Source organism: Rhinatrema bivittatum, chromosome 4 (genome assembly GCF_901001135.1).
Source record: "Rhinatrema bivittatum chromosome 4, aRhiBiv1.1, whole genome shotgun sequence".
Lineage (NCBI taxonomy): Eukaryota > Metazoa > Chordata > Amphibia > Gymnophiona > Rhinatrematidae > Rhinatrema > Rhinatrema bivittatum.
The window spans coordinates 339,817,901-339,833,637 of record NC_042618.1 but is presented as its reverse complement, the minus strand read 5'-3'; the positions used below and the strand labels follow the sequence as shown (position 1 = coordinate 339,833,637).

At 51.5% G+C, this 15,737-nt stretch overlaps 1 protein-coding gene across 3 annotated transcripts in view; it reads left to right on the top strand.

Moving 5' to 3' along the window:
* The window catches only part of UNK (unk zinc finger), a 219,184-nt gene that overhangs the window by 88,492 nt on the left and 114,955 nt on the right, over nucleotides 1-15,737 (top strand). The window lies entirely within an intron of this gene.

Here is a 15,737-nt window from a genome sequence, read left to right as displayed (position 1 = left end):
TGTCTATAATACTACTCCTACTGTACAAGCCAGCATGAACTATTGTATTGCACCATACAGATCGATTCTATCTGTAACATGCTTTGAACTCCCCAGCTGGAAATGCATGTCATAAATAAATGATAATGATTTGGCCCATCCATTTGTTTGTCCACACCTCCTCTATAGCTTTAGAATCCTTCCTCTCCATCAGATCCCCTGTACCTGCCCATGCTACCTTGAATTCTGCTACTGTCCTTATCTCCACCACCTCCACTGGGAGGCTATTCCATGCATTCACTACCCTTTCCGTAAAAAAAAAAAAAATTTACTATTACTACCACTTTATGTTTGTTTTTTTATTGTACATCTGCTTAGCTAACATGATTTACAGGCAGATACAAAATTTAAATAAATAATAATTCCCTGTACGTACCTGGATCAGTCCAGACGGTGGGTTATGTCCCCAATCCAGCAGATGGAGTCAGCCAAAGCTTTGAGGGGGCGTCACCAGGAGTGCTACTACCCCCTCTGCAGGAGTTCAGTATCTTCTGACTCCAGCAGATGCGAGTAGTGAATCCGGGTTGCTCCCGATTACCTCAGGCAGTTCTTCTATTTCTTCTCTGATTTGCTTTTCTCTCTGCCTACTTCTTTTTGGATCAAGTTTGTTTAAAAAAAAAAAAAAAAAAAAAAAAGTTTAGAGGGCTCTAATTGGGAGGCGTGGCTTCCCTCGGTGTTTGTCTTGCTCTCTCTTCTTCTTCTCTCCTTGCGAGCGGGGTAGGTAAGTGTTGTTTGCCTTTACTTTTCTCCTTGCTTGCAGCTGATCTTCGACGGAGGGGCTCGCGGAGGACATTAGAACCGGCCCCTCCGCGTTTTCTCTCCCTTGCCCGCGGCCATTTTCGCGGCTCCTCGTGGGCTGCAGAGGCAGGCAGGGAGAGCGTCGTCGGCGGGTCGCGCGGGCCAGGAGGCCCCCCCCGCGGTGCCGTTTTTTCCTCCTTTCGGGTTGTGCAGGGCCGTCCGGGCCCCCTCCCGCAGCGGCGCTTCCGTTCTCGGCCCCCCCCGAGGCTCTGCCGGGTGGTTTATTCTGCCGGGCCTGTTTACCCTGCTCAGCCCCGATGCCGCGGCCAGAGCGCTGCTCTGCTTGCGGCGAGCTGGGCTCGCGGATCTCGAGGGAGGGCATTTGTGCGAGGTGTCTCCCCGGGGGGGAGGGCACCTCGCGGCCCCTCATCGATTTCCCCCGCTTAGCAGGTCTGCCCGGGCGGCGGGGGCCGGCCCCTCCCCCATTCCTGGCGGGAACGGCGGCCATTTTACACTCTGCACCCCTGAAGGGGAACAGACGGCGTTTGGGACCGGGGATGCGGGGGAGTCCCCGCCACATTTACTCCCCGAATCGGACCCGGAGACAGTCCCACCGGGGGCCCCCCCCTCGGAGCCCCCCTCCGGGAGACAGGGGTTTTCCCCAGAGTTTATACTTTTGCTGCACACGGCATATCTGCAGAGCCTTGAGCCTCCCACGGGGCCTCCTCCACACAAGATACCGCGGCCCTCCCTACCCGCGGGGGCCCCTCTGCCTCCCCCGGCCCCCCCCGCTCCGGCGGGTGTGGGGGCCCCCCTCCCTCCCGCTCGCGCCCGGCTCCCGGGAAGCTCGGGGACTGCGGGCACAGGACCAGGTTCCCCTGGATCGGATCCGGCAGACCCGGGTCAAGGGGACTCCACTTCAGAAGGTGATGATCCGCACACGCTGCGTCTGTTCCAGAGGGAAGAGCTGGAGGACCTCCTGCCACAGGTTATTAAGGAGTTGGACCTCGATCCACCACCGGAGCCGCCCGCGCCCGTAGCGCCCGCTGTGGTCACTTCCTCTAGGAAGGGGGATCCGGTCCTGGCAGCCCGGAGGCCGAGGGCTCGGGCTTTTCCCATTCATGATTCTTTCCTCCAGCTTCTCACCGGGGAGTGGGATGCCCCGGAAGCTTCCTTCAAGGGCAGCCGGACCATGGAGAGGCTCTACCCACTGCCGGACGATTTTCTCGATCTCATCAAGGTACCGAAAGTGGACTCCGCGGTGACAGCGGTCACGAAGAGGACAACCATCCCAGTGACAGGGGGTGCGGCCTTACGAGACGCACAAGATCGCAAGTTGGAGGTCTTCCTCAAGCGGGTCTTCGAGGTCTCCGCGGTAGGCTTGCGAGCGGTGATGTGTAGCTCGCTGGTCCAGCGGGCCAGCCTTCTCTGGGTTCAACAACTGCTCACCTCTCAGGTCCTACCGGCTGGGGAGGCCGCCCAGGCGGATAGACTGGAAGCGGCGGTTGCTTATGGCGCTGACGCCTCCTATGACCTGTTTCGGGTCCTCGCCCGCTCCATGGCCTCGGTGGTAGCGGCACGGCGCCTTCTATGGCTCCGCAACTGGGCGGCGGACACATCCTCCAAGTCGAGCCTGGGCTCCCTGCCATTCAGGGGCAAGTTCCTGTTCGGGGAGGATTTGGATCAAATCATCAAGACGCTGGGGGAAAATGCGGTTCATCGCCTGCCGGAGGACAGGTATCGTTCCACCAGGACTTTTCCGTCCACTCGGACCAGAGCCAGAGCGCAACGGCGCTACCGGAACTACAGACCGGCGGCAACCAGGCCCTCTGCCCCCAGGTCTCAGCCCTGGTCTCGCTCCTTTCGCGGGCGCCGCCCCGCGCGTCGCGCCCCCCGCAGCTGGACAACCTCCGCCCAAGTCCTCGCAATGATGTTCAGCTCGCCCACTCCGCCGTCCCCAGGATCGGGGGGCGACTGGCGTTCTTCTACGAGGAGTGGGCGCGAATCACCTCGGATCAGTGGGTCTTGGACACCATCGGACAAGGTTACGCGTTGGAGTTTGTACGCGCTCCAAAGGGACGGTTCATATTCTCCCCTTGCGGCTCGGACACCAAGCGACAGGCGGTGCAGTTGACCCTGGACAGACTTTGGGAGATAGGCGCCATTGCGCCCGTGCCCTTCGGAGAGGTGGGATCGGGCCATTATTCCATCTACTTCGTGGTGCCAAAGAAGGACGGTTCCTACCGGCCCATTCTGGACTTGAAAGAAGTCAACAAATCACTTCGGGTGGTTCGGTTTCCGCATGGAAACGCTGCGGTCCGTGATCGCGGCGGTGCATCGGGGGGAATTCCTGGCCTCCTTGGACCTGACGGAGGCCTACCTCCACATCCCCATTCGCCGGGAGCATCATTGTCTACTACGGTTCAAGATTCTGGATCAACATTTCCAGTTTGTGGCTCTCCCGTTCGGGCTGGCAACGGCTCCGCGCACTTTCACCAAGATCATGGTGGTGGTAGCGGCTGCCTTGCGGAAGGAGGGGATCCTAGTTCATCCTTACCTGGACGATTGGCTCATTCGAGCGAAGTCTTTTCGGCATGGACAGGAGGCGGTGGCCAGAGTCATAGAGTTTCTGCAGTCCCTAGGATGGGTGGTGAACTTTTCCAAGAGCTCCCTGGTGCCTTCGCAGCGCTTGGATTTCCTGGGGGCGACCTTCGACACCCGTGTGGGCGCGGTCTTTCTACGCCAGGACAAGGCGCAAGCTCTACGGGAACACATACAACGGTTTTCTGCGTTATCGGTTCCCACCTCCTGGGACTACCTGCAGCTCCTAGGGGTGATGGGTTCCACCATCGACATGGTCCCTTGGGCATTTGCGCACCTCAGGCCTCTACAGAGAGCGCTTCTATCCCGCTGGAAGCCGCTTTCGCAGGACTACCAGGTGCTCCTTCCCCTACAGCTGTTTGCCAGAAACAGTCTGACCTGGTGGATGAATCCGGAGAATTTGGCCCGCGGCGTGTCTCTCGATCTGCCAAATTGGGTCGTGGTAACCACCGACGCCAGTCTTGTAGGCTGGGGAGCGGTCTGCGACCGCAGCGCCACGCAAGGAACGTGGTCCTCGGAGGAATCAAAGTGGTCCATCAATCTACTGGAGACCAGAGCGGTCAGATTAGCGCTCCAGCACTTCCTGCCTCTCCTCCAGAACCGGGAGGTCAGGATCTTATCGGACAATGCGACAACGGTGGCCTATATCAACCGGCAGGGCGGCACCCGCAGTCCGCAGGTCGCGCTCGAAACAGAGATGCTGATGCAGTGGGCGGAGCGGCATCTGGCCCGTCTGGCGGCCTCGCACATCGCGGGCGTGGACAACATCCAGGCCGATTACCTCAGCCGTCAGTTTTTGGACCCCGGGGAATGGTCCCTCTCCGACGAGGCGATGCAGCTGCTCGTTCGGCGGTGGGGATCCCCCCACCTCGACCTCATGGCGTCCGCACGAAACACCAAGGCTCCCCGGTTCTTCAGCCGCCGGAGAGAGCGGGGAGCGGAGGGCGTGGACGCTCTCGTACTCCCGTGGCCGGCCAACCTGCTCCTTTACGCGTTCCCGCCGTGGCCACTGGTGGGAAGACTACTCCGCCGCGTAGAGGTCCACCAGGGACCGGTGATCTTCGTCGCCCCGGAGTGGCCAAGACGACCTTGGTTTGCGGACCTGATCCAACTGGTGATCGACGGACCCATCCGTCTAGGACATCTCCCCCGCCTCCTTCACCAAGGCCCGGTATTTTTCGACCAGGCAGAACTCTTCTGTCTTGCGGCCTGGCTTTTGAGAGGCGCCGCCTCCGGCGCCGGGGCTACCAGGAGGCGGTAGTCTCAACACTGCTGCGTTCTCGGAAGACTTCGACGTCGGTAGCCTATGTGCGAGTCTGGAAGGTGTTCGAGCTGTGGTGTGCCGGCCTGAACACGAGTCCCGCTGAGGCTTCGGTTCCTCAGATACTTCAGTTCCTGCAAGCAGGGGTGGACAAGGGGCTTGCATACAACTCTCTCCGGGTTCAGGTGGCCGCCCTTGGCTCGCTCCTGCGGGACGGGGGATCCCGGCTACAACACCCGGATATTCTCCGTTTTCTCAAAGGGGTCAAACACATGCGGCCTCCGGTGCGGAATCCTTGTCCTTCCTGGAGTCTCAACCTGGTGCTACGGGCCATGTCTGGCCCTCCGTTTGAACCACTGCGGAATGCGACGATCAAGGATCTCACTCTCAAGACGGTGTTTCTGGTGGCTATCTGCTCCGCTCGGCGCATCTCGGAGCTGCAGGCCCTGTCGTGCAGGGAACCCTACCTCCGGTTCTCGGACTCCGGGGTTTCGATTCGCACTGTTCCCTCCTTTCTCCCGAAGGTGGTGTCCGCGTTCCATGTGAATCAGACGGTGGAGCTCCCTTCCTTCTCCTCCTCGGAACCGAGGTCTCTCCGCCTTCTGGACGTCAAGCGCACCCTACACCTCTATCTGGAGGCTACGAATGATTTCCGGACTTCTGACCATCTCTTCGTCCTCTGGTCCGGCCCTCGGAAGGGAGCTCAGGCCACGAAGACGACCATTGCCAGATGGTTGAAGGCTGGCATTGCCGCTTCCTACATTGGGGTGGGACGGACTCCCCCGCCCGGTATTGTTGCGCATTCTACACGCTCTCAGGCGGCCTCTTGGGCGGAGACCCGCTCGGTCTCCTCTCAAGAAATCTGTAGGGCAGCCACCTGGAAGTCGTTACACACGTTCTCCAGACACTATCGTCTTCACCTCGCTTCCTCGGTCTTTGGACACTTTGGTGAGCAGGTTCTACGAGCGGGTCTCGCAGGACCCCACCCGGTTTAGGGACGCTTGGGTACATCCCACTGTCTGGACTGATCCAGGTACGTACAGGGAAAAGAAAATTATTCCTTACCTGCTAATTTTCGTTCCTGTAGTACCATGGATCAGTCCAGACGCCCACCGCATTTGGGTCCTATTCCTGCTCGACGGGGTTTTTCTCATACGGGACGGTAGTATTTTCTGTCTCTCATGATTGCTCAGTTCTTCCCTGTTTTGTCACAGTTCTGTTTTGGGGTTGACACGCTGACCTTTTTGTCCCCCCACCCGTTGGTGGGAAGGGTTCTACGGCTGATTGTTGCCGTTCATTAAACTTGATCCAATATGGGGGTTCTTGTTTTTACTCGGGCTTGGATATTCTCGATACTGAACTCCTGCAGAGGGGGTAGTAGCACTCCTGGTGACGCCCCCTCAAAGCTTTGGCTGACTCCATCTGCTGGATTGGGGACATAACCCACCGTCTGGACTGATCCATGGTACTACAGGAACGAAAATTAGCAGGTAAGGAATAATTTTCTTTTATCCTGAGTCTAACTCCTTTCACCTTGTTCCAAAGTCTCCTTTCCGTCGAAGGAGGCCCACCTATACATTTATTCCTAGGAGTTATTTAAATGTCTCTATCATATCTCTCCTTTCCTCCAAGGTATACATGTTTAGTCCTTTAAGTGTGTTCCTATATGTTTTATGATGAAAACTTTGACCATTTTAGTAGCTGCCTCTGGACCAACTCCACTTGGTTGACATCCTATTTGAATTCATCGCCAGGAAAGGACTCAAGAATCATTGATATGGTGGGAAAAAGAGTATATCAAGGGACTATTTTGCAAGCATGAACTGCTGAGCGCCAGATTTCTTTATAATGACCTTGAAAAACTTCACAAACAATTGAAAAAGTTGCCAGACAAAGAACAACAAAGCATGGCAGATATGAAAGATTGTGCAAAGCATATGACACTGTCAATATATGATTCCTTCAATATCGCTATAAGGGTATCTGCAACAGCTATTAGAGCAAGAAGGTTAGTATAGCTAAGGGCATCAGGCCTCAGAGATGATGTCCATGAAAAACTAGAGAATACATTTTGTGCAGGTGACTATTTGGAGATGTGAAAAAGACATTTCTCATCATCCAACCAGACCAGTCCAGATGTATGGGTTATGCCCACCAATCAGCAGATAGAGATTGAGACTAACAGGTTTGCTGACATCACCCTTATAGGTGCTGATGCTGACCTCAGCCTGCCAATGTTCTCTCTCTCCAGCAGATGATAGAAAAGCATTTCCCGTGCTCTGAGATGAGGCCTGGTTAGGCTGACTGAAGAGGAATTATTTGGATGGGCAATTCCTGAGGTGAAAGTCAAGTACTCCCTACCTCAGTTGAGCACAACCCTAGACCAGGAGGCTTCTAAAGATTTCTATTTCCCTGATATGCAGTTATTAGCTTCTGTTCTGTTGCCCCCTGCCCCCCCTCCCCATGTCTTCTTTCCTTACAGCATTCTCCTTCCTACAAGAAAAAAAAGACTAAGAGAGATAGTTTGGAACCCTTCCTGCCTTATTTTTGTTTTGCTTAGCTGGTTGTTTTTGATTACAGTTTAAAAAAAAAAACCTGTGAAAAAACAAAAAAGAAAAGACAGGCAGAGTTTTTCAAGTGCATTCTCAATGGAGCTATACAGGATCGCCCCTGAGGTGAGTGTGGGAGTGTTTGTAATTTTTCTTTATACTTAATTGTTTCAATTAGGGAAGGGAGAAGGAGTGATACTGGTACACTTGAGCATGGGAAATTGGCACTGTGCTCTGAGTGTGGTGCACACTAATAGTTGGGAGAAGGTAACTTGTATTGGAAATATAGAGAGGAGAACGAGGGTTCTCCTAGGACAAGCAGGATGATAGTCCTCACATGGGTGACATCATTGGATGGAGCATGGCACGGAAAACTTATATCAAAGTTTCTGGAACTTTGACTAAGTACACTGAGCATGCCTAGCATGCCCTCTGCCACGTGTCCTCGTGGGGTCCTTCTTCAGTCTTTCATTTTTTCTGTGGAGCTTTTGCCTCGTGGTTTTGTCAGCTTGTGGCTTTTCCTCTGGAAATTGCCTTGGAAAACCTTTTCACCAATTTTTTTTTTCAGGTTTTTTTGCAATTTCATCAACACCGGGTTCCTCACGGTAATCCCCATAGGCGCCTTAGTCAAATTTTTGGCGTCTTCGGTAAGTTTACTTTCACGCCATTCCCCCTGTGAAGGCAGTGCCTCTGTGTCCGCCAGCTTCAATTGCCTGCCGTCACTGCTCTCGTTTATTCCCTTTTCGTTCGTTGTGGCCTCGTCTGGTTTTTGTCGATGCCCCCAATGCCCGAGGACCATGTCCATCAAGGACCCTCACCAGGTATTTGTCCTCTGCCTGGGGGTATCGCATGACATCCAGGGTTGCCGCTTGTGCGCTTAGATGACCTCTAAGGGACATTGCACTCGACTCGACAAGATGGAATAGCTCTTCAGGTCGAGGAAGCCCAAGCCATTGACAGAAGCATCTGCACTGATGGACCTTGGAGCCGCACCGATGGACACCGCGACCAAAAAGGTGGATGGTCTTCATCGAATGGCTTATGAGGAGAGATTGAAGAATCTAAATATGTACACCCTGGAGAAAAGGAGGAGCAGAGGTGATATGATACAGACTTTCAGATACTTGAAAGGTTTTAATGATCCAAAGATAACGACAAACCCTTTCCGTTGGAAAAAAATCAGCAGAACCAGGGGTCACGATTTAAAACTCCAGGGAGTGTAGGTAAAAACAGGAGGAAGACTCAGAACCAATGTCAGGAAGTATTTCTTCACGGAGAGGGTGGTGGATGCCTGGAATGACCTTTCAGAGGAAGTGGTGAAGACCAAAACTGTAAAGGACTTCAAAGGGACGTGGGATAAACACTGTGGATCCATAAAGTCTAGAGGATGTGAAATGAAGAGTGGGTGGCTCACAGGAATGACGGCTACTACCTGGTGATAATACCCTTATTCAATAAACATACACACGGTTAATGCGACTCCAACGTTGCTCTAAGCTTCAGTGGCAATGAGGAAATGTGGAAAAAAGGATTTGCATTCACAAAAAAGCAGGGAGTAGCTTGCTTGTTACGGCGGTTACTACCCCAAACCAAATAAGCCTGATACTTCACTTTCAATGCATATAAAGCATAGCTCTCTGCTTCAACAGCAGGGGAGAAAGTCTGACACTTCATGCATATCCAGCATAGCTCTCTGCTTCAACGGCAGGGGAGAAAGTCTGACACTTCATGCATATCCAGCATAGCTCTCTGCTTCAACGGCAGGGGAGAAAGTCTGACACTTCACGCATATCCAGCATAGCTCTCTGCTTCAACGGCAGGGGGGAATGAAGAAACGTGGATCTATATTCAGGCAACAACCAACAAGGACTGAATTACATAGTCTGGATAAACAGATAAATATGGGTGTAGCTTGCTTATTGCGGTGGTTAATACCCCTAACTAATTAAGCTATTTCCCTTAGATGCAGTTCCAACACTGCTCTCTACATTAATGGCGGGGATGGAAGGGAAATAGAATAAAAAAGATTACTAAGAGCCAAGAGTAACAGATAAGTATGAGAGAAAAAAAAAAGTGCGAAAGCTTGCTGGGCAGACTGGATGGGCCGTTTGGTCTTCTTCTGCCGTCATTTCTATGTTTCTATCAATATCAGCAGGGCCATCGGTTCCATCGATGCCATTTATGGATGGGGCACCAGGAATTGGCCCCTGTTGGTCTATTCCAGGTCGAGGACGTCTGGTTCATCATCGTCAACCTTGGCACAGGGGAAAGACCGGGCCAAGCACCGAGGGAAGCCGAGGAAGCATCGGCACCAGTCACCTTCAATGTGTGGTGCCGGGCTTGGAGAGGCACCGGCTTATGCCGTGATGCCCCCAAAGTGACCCTGAACTGAGGAGTGCCAATCCTCCATCGATGCCAGGGGTCTGCGATGGTCTCCACTGGTCTTGGTGCCAGTCACTGTTCCACTTCTCTGAGGAAGATCTGGTCACCCCTCCTGCCTCCCATTCAGTGTTGTGCCTGTTGGCTCCTGGTAAGGTGTCTGTTGGTCCCCTTTTTGGTATTGTAGAGCAGCCTGTAGATAGGGATTCACCCATCCTGCTTGCCCTAGGAGAAAGCAGAGTTGCTTACCTCTTCTACGACAGCAGGATGTTAGTCCTCATGAAACCCGCCCGCCACCCTGCGGAGTTGAGTTTCTCCTATTTTTTATTTTTATCTTAATTCTGTTACGAGACTGCCCCACATGGATATGTAGTATAGGGCATGCTGAGCATGCTCAGTGTGTCTAGTCAAAGTTCCAGAAACTTTGGTTTTCCATGCCGGGCTCCATCCGATGATGTCACCCATGTGTGAGGATTAACATCCTGCTAAGCAAAGAGAACCTCTGTTCCCTGTACGTACCCGGATCAGTCCAGACCAGGGGTTATGTCCCCCTTCCAGCAGATGGAGTCAGAGCAAAAACAGTAAGGACGGCCCCTAATAGGTTGGAGCGCCCTCTGTGTCCCTCCAGTATTACTATGACTCCAGCAGATAAAAGTGGCACCTGCGGTTCCCCAGTAGTCTCGGACAGAGAATATTTCTGTTACTCTTCTACTTTACTATCTAATTTACTTACTTCCTCCTTTGTATGGATCAACTTTAAAAAAAAAAAAAAAAAAAAAAAAAAAAAGGAAAGGTTTTTGTTTGCTACTGAGGCTTGCAGACAGAACTTTGTTAGGGACTGTTTCTCTGCTTCTCTGTCTGCTCTTATGGGGTAAGTCCTATGTAATTTTCAACTTCAGGTTTTTTCATCCTTACTGTTCTTTGCTGTCTGGATGCACGTTGGTGGCCCAACCTCTTCCCCTTCAGCAGCAGCAGGCTGCCCCGAGATGCCGATCCCTCAGGGCAGCAGGGTCAGAGAGGCGCCATTCCTCTGACTCCAGCCTTACAAACACGGTTTACCTGCTTCTCTGCTGCTGACAGTCTTCGGGAAAATTTTCTCTCTCTCTCCCATGCCGCGCTCGTCGCGATGCTCAGCCTGTGGAGAGCCCGGGTCGTGGCTCTCCAGGGAGGGCCTATGTACGAGGTGCCTCCCCGGTGGGGAGGGACCCTCGAGGACAACGGGACGTCCGAGTTTGCGCCCTCAAGCGTGCCCGCCCTCAGGGAGGCCGGCCCCATTCCCTCCATATGCGGGAACGGTGGCCATTTTGTTTTCACAGCTACCAGCTCCTGCGCCTCCCGATGCAGAGTCGGACCCCGGGGTTTCGCCGTCTCCGCCGATCCTGACCCCGGAGATCCCTCACGATACGAGCCTCTCTTCAAGGCAGTTGGATACAGTTCCCCCACCTGCCCCACCCCGGGTCCGTTTTCGACGGATTTTGTTTTGCTGCTTCACAGTGCTTATTTAGCACGGCTTGCACAGCAACAGGACCCAGCTCCCCCTCCCCCAAAGATCAGCAGGATTGAAGGGTCTGGGGATTCTTCCACCCACCCTCTGGGAGCCGGACCCCGGATCAGGATTAGATGTCTCACCGGGGGCAGGACCAGAGGTCCCACAAGGGTCCACTGGAGCAGGGGTCCCTCCAATTTCAGGAGTTCCGCAGGGGTTCTCCCGGGTCTGGGTACTTTCCCATCCCCCAAATCCAGACCCCCCTCCTCCTCAGGACCTGTTTTGGGATCCAGACCTGGATGACCCAGCTCCATGCCCCCAAACGGAAGGAGACGATCCCCGGGTCTTGAGGCTCTTCCAGAGCGTTGAGCTAGATCCACTTATTCCCCATGTCCTGGAAGAACTATATATCGAGGCCCCATGGGGACCAGCACGTCAAGGAGGAAAGGGGATCCAGTTCCGGCGGGCCTCCACCCACCAGCAAAGACTTTTCCTTTTCACCCCATGCTCCTCCCGTTGTTGTCAAGAGAATGGGATGCTCCTGACGCCTCCCTCAGGGTTGGTAGAGCGATGGACAAGTTTATCCGCTTCCTGAAGATTCCCCGGACTTCCTAAAGTTTTCAAAGGTTGATGCCTCAGTATCCACGGTTACAAAGAGGACAACTATCCCGGTCACGGGGGGCACCGGTCTGAGAGATATTCCGAATCGTAAGCTCAAGGTTTACTTGAAGAGAATCTTTGAAGTGTCTGCCTTGGGGGTCAGAGTGACTGTTTGTAGTTCCCTCATACAACGAGCAGGTCTTCGCTGGATGCAACAACTGCTCAGTGCATAGGAGTTACCTCCAGAGGAGGCACAGCAAGTGGATTGCTTGGAGGCTGTTATTGCTTATAGAGCGGATGCTCTGTATGATCTACTCTGAGTTCTAGCCAGGTCCATGGTCTCGGCTAGACGTCTGCTTTGGCTCCGTAACTGGTTGGCGGATTCTTCTTCCAAAGCTTGGATAGGCTCCCTGCCTTTTTTTTTTAAACTTATAATTTTATTTATATGTAACACCCAAGATACAAGTGACGAAGAATACAAAGGCTTAAAACAATACAGTAAACCAAAGGAATTCCCCCCTTCCCCCCAACCCCCTCCCATATCCATGAGCTCTAGAGTGATAGCCGAAAACAAAGCCAAAAGTATACAAAGATAGCAGTGAACAGGTGCCTAAATACAAAAAAGTTCACACAGATCGGTTTTCGAAAAGAACAACTTAACACAAAGGAAATAGCAATTACAGTTCAAAATGAAATTGTCAGAGCTTACATCGCCTGTTGTTTTTCCCATTGCAGGTAAAGTGCCCAAACCTCCTGAAATTTGGATGATGTCGCATGGATTTCTGCAGTTATAGCAGCCATTTTGCATGAGAAATGTACTCTGTTGTACCATGCTTAGAGATGGTACCCCTGGTTGTTTCCAAGAACTGGTGATTGCCAGCCTAGTTGCAATAAAGACTTGTTGACAAAAGAGAACATGTGTCTTATTCATAGCAAGTGGAGGGTGGTGAAGGAGCATAAAGCCAGCGTCCAGAATACTGCGAACTCCCAAAAGATCTTCAATCCACTGTGCCACTGCAACCCATAAGTCCTGAACCTTAGGGCAAGTCCACCATACATGAAAAAAGGTTCCAGGTTGTCCACATGCTCTCCAACAGGAAGCGTTGAGTCGAGGATATCTTTGGTGCAAGGCTTGCGGAGTGAGATACCAGCGAGTAATCATTTTATAACAGTTCTCCTGAAAAGAGGCAGACACGGAGCATTTATGAGCCTGCTGGTAGATTTGCGGCCAGTCTTTTTTAGTCAATTGCAGTCCCAGATCTGTCTCCCAGTGACGAGTATGTGGAAAAGGTGCATCCGGCTGTTCAAGTAAGAGGGCATAGAGTTTAGAGATTAGACCTCGAATTTTATCAATATCTGTACAATAGGCTTCAAACTTGGATTTTCCCTGTTGGAGAGAAGACGATATCGATGGGGTACGAAGAAAATGAAGTACTTGGCTCCCCGCTAAGAAATCTGCGGAAGGCAATTTATATAGAGTTTGTATATCCCGCCAAGTCATTAATGACCCTCCCTTGAGTAGATGCTCAATACGGTGAATACCTTTCGCTTTCCAGGCTTAGAACACGCTATTTTGACGTCCTGCAGGAAATTGTAAATGATGATATAAACCAGTAGAATAGTAGTACCCCCGATCCCCAACCAGTTTCTTCTTCCATTTATCCCACAATCTTAACGTAATATCCAAAGCTGCAGTCCTCGTCCCATTCAACGCCCAAGTATGGCGCGGTTGCCACACCAAGGCCGTCATGGGCATGCCCCCAATAACCTTCCCTTCAAAAGTGGCCCATTGTTTAGGGGAGCTCCTCCTGTGCATATCGGGAATAGCAGCTAGCTGGGCCGCCACGTAAAACCACTCCAAATTGGGAACACCCAGTCCTCCCCTATTCCGGGGTTGAAACAACAATCGTCTAGAAACCCGGGGTGGTCGCTTGCGCCAGATGAAGTCAAATAAAATTTTTTGCCAAGAACGCAATATAGCAGTAGAAATAAAAATGGGAATGGTATGAAAAAAATAAAGAAATATGGGCAAGACATTCATTTTTAAAATAGCCACTCGGCCCAGCCATGAATACTGTTCTCTGTCCCACTTTTGAAGGTCCCTTCGTATATTTTGCAGTAGCGGTATAAAGTTAAGGCGAAATAATTCATTGACATCAGCACCAAGATGAACCCCCAGATATTTGAGTGACTTGTGAGTAACCTTAAAGGGATATTGTTGCGCCAAATCCCTAATGACATCAGGGGAAGCAGAGATATTCAATATCTCCGTTTTGTCCATGTTTGTTTTAAAGCCAGAAACGGCACTAAAAGCTTGAAGTTCCTCTTTGACTTCTCTAATGGATGTCTTGAGGTTAGTAAGGGTTAAGAGGATGTCGTCAGCAAAAAGAGAGATTTTCATATGAAAGGGCCCCATGGGGATTCCCGTAATATAGGCAGAGTTCCGTACCCATGTAGCAAGGGGTTCCAGGAATAAAGCAAAAAGGAGGGGAGACAGGGGGCAACCCTGTCGAGTTCCCCGCTATACCGGAAAAAGATCCCCATAGCCCCCATTAACCTTTATCCGAGCACCGGGATCCTGGTAAAGACATTGAATCCACCGTAAGAATCTCGGGCCAAAAGACATTTTTTCCAACGTTGCGAATAAAAAATCCCAATGGACAAGATCAAATGCCTTCTCTGCATCAATAGCCAATAACACTAGAGGGACCTTTGTCGCCTTAGCCCACCAGATGGCATCCGTGACCTTCCTAACATTGTCGGCCGCCATTCTATGGGGTATGAAGCCAACTTGATCTCTATGCACTAATTGAAGGAGAAAGGAGTTAAGTCTAGCTTCCAGCACCTTAGTCAAAATTTTCAAATCAACATTAATCAATGAGATAGGTTGATAAGACCCGCACTGAGTTTGATCTCTCCCCGGCTTTGGTAACACAGTTATCCCAGCCACATTGGATTGTAAGGGTAAGGAATCTCTGTCACGTAACCCATTAAAAAAGTCCGTGAGGGGTCCCACCAGGTGTGTACAATACGTCTTATAGTAGCCCCCCGAAAAGCCATCCAAACCCGGGGATTTGCCAGCTTTAAGATCTTTAATGGCAGCTTGCACTTCGTTGACATGAATAGGACTATCTAGAAAACTTTGTTGGGATTTAGTAAGGGTAGGCAAAATTATAGATTGCAAATAATGGTCAACATGGGTGGGCTCAATAGCTTGATCTTTACCATATAATAGAGTATAAAATGTGGTAAAACATTCCCGTATGTCTTTTGTAGTAGTTAAAATTTTACCATGCCGATCCTTAACCTTAGCTATGTTGGACTGAAGAGAGCGTTGCTTCAATTGTCTCGCTAGGACCCTACCGGCTCTATTATGGCCCTCAAAATAACGTTGTTTGGTGCGGTCTAGATCATAGGCTATCTGCGCAGATTCCAATATATGCGGCTCTCAGTCTGATAAGATCATGGTGTTTAGGGGTCTTAGAGTGAGTTTGGGTTAAAAGGGTAATAGTGCGAAGTAATGCATTACGCCGCTGTTCTTTTTGTTTCCGCAATGCAGAGGAAAGCGCTATAAGGCACCCCCGCATGACCACCTTAGAACCTTCCCATAGGGTGCTCGCCGCTTTAACCGATCCCTTATGTAAAGTAAAATAATCCCGGAGGTGGTCAAGAAGGGTCTTGCTATGAGTAGGATCACACAATAGGTCTTCTCGTAGTTTCCAGAAGCGTAACCCAGCATCTGGATTAGCCATAAGAATATGAATCCACGCCGGAGCATGGTCAGACCATGTTATATCCCCTATACCTGCATCTAACACTTGGTTTTGTAGCCCTTTATCAACCAATACAAAATCAATCCGGGGGGTATGTGTTATGAGGGTTAGAGTAGAACGTGTAGGATCTAGAGGTGGGATTGCGTTGCCTCCATATGTCAGTAAGGCCCCAATCATGCATAAGGTTAGATAACACGGATGTGGCTCTCCAGCCTCCCGCACTTCTATAGTTAGAAGAGTCAACCCGGGGATTACGCACAACATTATGATCCCCTCCCCATAATAACAGGCCCTCTGCAAAAGAGGTAAGA